Source organism: Triticum dicoccoides, chromosome 7B, assembly GCF_002162155.2.
Source record: "Triticum dicoccoides isolate Atlit2015 ecotype Zavitan chromosome 7B, WEW_v2.0, whole genome shotgun sequence".
Taxonomy (NCBI): Eukaryota; Viridiplantae; Streptophyta; class Magnoliopsida; order Poales; family Poaceae; genus Triticum; species Triticum dicoccoides.
Genome location: NC_041393.1, coordinates 617,785,051 through 617,789,173, shown reverse-complemented (window position 1 = coordinate 617,789,173; position 4,123 = coordinate 617,785,051).

The window sequence follows — 4,123 nt, the reverse complement described above, 5'->3', positions numbered from 1 at the left end:
TCAGGCCACGTGAACATTTGCAGGACTCACATGTCACAATCACGCTCAAAATTAATGGTCTAAACCGCCAACCAGTGTTTTCTAAAAAAATGCGCTTAGTGGTTTCTGGCACAAATCTGCGAACATGTGTTTCCTTCAAACCCAACCTTCAATATCAATGGTTTTTGCAATTCACTCTTGTATATTGCAAATAGCATAGCTGGTTCGCCTTGCTTTTTATTATTACTGATGATACGACATAAGGCAGCAAATGCTAATGCCTTCTCATAATATGGACATCTAAAGAAACTACATTGTGAACTTTGAACTAATCTGACCAGTGGGATGCTTCACTAAGAAAGTGTATGCTCTTAAGAGCACATGGATGCACATGTTCCCCTTATGATAGTATTGAGCAACATGAAACCACCATCGCATAGTTGTTGCAATGCACAATATGACACCTTAATGTGAGGGGTTCCCATTTAAGCGTGAGAAGAGAGTTATAATATGATCTTAATTCGCAAAGAAGTCATCTTGCATACCTAAGGTTTAGCAATGGAGTAGAGCTGGATCATTGTTGGGTTCATATAAGCATACACCATCCACATAATGTACATGAGTTTTGCACTTAGTTGGAATCTATTTGCAATGTCGATGAAACTGTAAATATGCTAGGACTTAGAAGCATCAGGTTTGTGACTGCGCCAACCTAGTTTTCTTGGTAAAGTAAGAGCACCATGATAGTTAGGTTGAGAATATCCCTTGTTCCAAGTGTTACTGCTAGCGTTCTTGATTCCTCAAGCATTATCTAACCTCTCCAACCAGGATTCCAATCTTTGATTTTATCCCGTCTACGTTACTAAGTAGAAGATGGTAACTTTGAAGTTGTATTTCGGCCAGATTAGTAGAATAATACAATGCATAGTGTAGATAAGTGCGACAATTGATAGAGAGGGGCCGTTTGGGATATTTGCATACGACTTGAGGAGCTTTTGCAACAAAAAAATGACATTCATCTCCCTTGTTTTTTTCTCGAATATGCAAGTTGCGTATCATTACATTGATAGTTTGGGAGGGAATACATGGGTGAGCGCCTTAGGTATCGTACACATAGGATGGCGGTACCTAAGTGCTACGGTGAGCAGCGAGGGAGGGAAGATGCTCAGCCTCGTTAGTTACATCTTATGGTACATGAATGATCCTATCGAGCCCTTTGGCGCCTGCTCTTGCCCAAACTTTCGCCTCCTGTTGTATGTCCTCGATGAGCTTGTTGTAGGAGGGTGCAACATTGTCGAAGAGAGCTACATTGTGGTGTTTCCATATTGCCCAAGAGGTGAGGATGATTAGGGAGTTCAACCCTTTGCGGAGGCAGGCCGGCACACTTGCTTTGGTCGCCGTCCACCAGTCGAAGAATTCGGTGGTGCCGTCGGGTGGTAGGGTGGGTATGGGGCACAACGCCATGATGTCGTGCCATATGATGCGCGAGAAGACGCAGCCAACGAGGAGGTGGTGTAAGGCCTCATTGTCTTTACTGCATAGCTTGCAAATGGGGTCATGTGGTAGGTTGTGTCCTACATGCCGGTCAGCGGTCTAACATCTGTTTAGGGAGGCGAGCCAGAGGAATATCTTCGCAATGGAGGGAGCCCAAGTCTTCCAAATGGGGTGCCAGGATGGCGCGATGGTGGATCCAATGAATACGCGTGGTAGGACGACCATGCGTAGTAGTTGCCGTCGGTGGTCCACTTCCAGGAGAGCTTGTGTGGCTCGTCGGAGAGCTCAACGGCTTGGAGCAGCCTCCATAGCTCGACGTACTCAATGACTGCGCCGGGGTGTAAGATGCCGTGGATGTTGGCGATCCAACCTCTGTTGTTGAGAGCCTCACTGACTGGGCGCCGGCTCCTACGTCGCCTCGGGATGAGGGCGGATAAGGTAGGAGCGATCTCGGGGATGGATCGGCCATTGAGCCAATGATCCTGCCAAAACTTGTAGGTGTTGCCATTGCCAATGGTCCAGGTTGTGGAGGCACAGAACAGCATGGATGCCTCATGGCCTGACGAGAGATGGAGATGTTTCCAGGAGCGATCCGGATCGGTGCGCTACAACAACAGCAAGCGGGTGCGGAGGGCAATGCCGGTGCGATGCAAGTCCCAATCCTCCATCCCACCAAGTGCAAGGGGGCGGCACACCTTTTGCCAAGATACAATGCTGCATCCAGCTTGAGCATCTTTGTTTCCATGCCAGATGAAGTCGCGAATGAGTCTGTTGATCTTCTTGAGGATTGCCGGGTTTAACGCGAGCGCTAGCAGAATGTGCACCGGCATGGCAGTGAGGACGTCCCGGACGATGGCAAGTCGCTGGCCACGGAACAAGTGGGAGGCCTTCCAGGTAGCCAGCTTCTTGGCGAGATTGTCGATGAGCGGAAGGAGGGCGGACGCCGGCACCTTGCGGGTTGAGAGGGGTAGCCCGAGGTATTTGATGGGAAAGTCCACCGTTGGGCAAGAGAGGGAGGCTCCAATGGTGGCAATGTGGTCGTCGGTGCACCTGATAGGTGGTGCAGAGCACTTGAGGAAGTTGGTCCATAGACCAGAGGCGTTGCCAAACGTGTCGAGCAACATTTTGATGGCGGAGAGCTCATGGGCGTCGGGGTGGCAAAAGATGACCACGTCGTCAGCGAACATGGAGGTACTGGATGCGGCGTGGTGCGTGGTTAGCCTTCGGAGGATTCCTTGGTTTGTAGCGTGCTCGAGGAGTGAGTTGAGCTTGTCGATCACCAACGTGAATGGCATGGGGGACACTGGGTCACCTTGACGCAGCCCCTGGGCATGGGTAATCGGCGGCCCGAGGGCGCCATTGACAAGGACTCGAGCAGATGCAGTGGAAAGGAGGATCGAGATCCACTCGCACCAGCGCCTGCCAAAACCTAGGTGTCAAAGCGTCTCTAGGAGGAATGGCCATGCCATCGTGTCGAATGCCTTGGCGATGTCGAGTTGAGAAGCACGCGCGGTGCCTCGAGGTTGTGGAGGAGCCTAGCCGTCTGCTGGACAAGAAGAAAGTTGTCGTGCACACTTCTTCCAGCGATGAAAGCGCTTTGGTTCGTAGAAACCATTTCTCGGAGACGCGGCGCGAGCCGGAGGGAGAGAACCTTTGCGAAGAGCTTGGCAATGAGGTGGATAAGGCTGATCGGCCGGTAGTAGGCGAGTGTGGATGCATCCTGTCTCTTGGGTAGCAGAATGAGAAGTGCTTTGTTTAACTTGCGAAACCCCATGCCATTCATTGTGTAGAGCTTGTCGAAAGCGGCACATATATCCTCCTTGATGCTGGCCCAACAAGAGCGTAGGAATTCCGCCGTGAAACCATCCGGGCCCGGTGCCTTGCCAAGGGGCATTGACTTGATCGCGCTCCAAATCTCATCCTCAGAGAATGGTTCATCTAGCGGTAAGAGGTCGAAGCGGCGAGAGTCGAACTTGCGCAGATCAAGCGTGTGATCGCACATGATCTGGGATCCCATGGTGGCAGAGAAGTGGGCGAATGCCGCTTGGGCCATGCCAGGAGGATTGCTGACGAAGTGGCCATTATGGTGCAGCCCAAGGATGTGGTTCTTTTGGCTTCTATGGGCGGCCTGGATTGATAAGTCTCCAACGTATCTATAATTTTTGATTGTTCCATGCTATTATATTATATGTTTGGGATGTTTTATGTGCATTACTATGCTATGTTATATTATTTTTGGGACTAACCTATTAATCTAGAGCCTAGTGCCAGTTTATGTTTTTCCTTGTTTTTGAGTTTCGCAGAAAAGGATACCAAACGGAGTCCAAATGGAATAAAACCTTCGCGATGATTTTTCTTGGACCAAAAGACACCCAGGAGACTTGGAGTTCAAGTCAGAGGAGCCACCAGGCGACCACAAGGGTGGAGGGTGCGCCCAGGGGGGTAGGGTGCGCCCCTGCCTTGTGGCCCCCCCATGACTCCCCTCACCTAATTCTTTCGCCTATATATTCACATATATTCCCAAACCATCAGAAGTGTCCACAAAAACAATTTTCCACCACCGCAACCTTCTATACCCGTGAGATCCCATCTATGGGCCTTTTCAGGCATCCTGCCGGAGGGGGATTCGACCATGAAGGGCTTCTACATC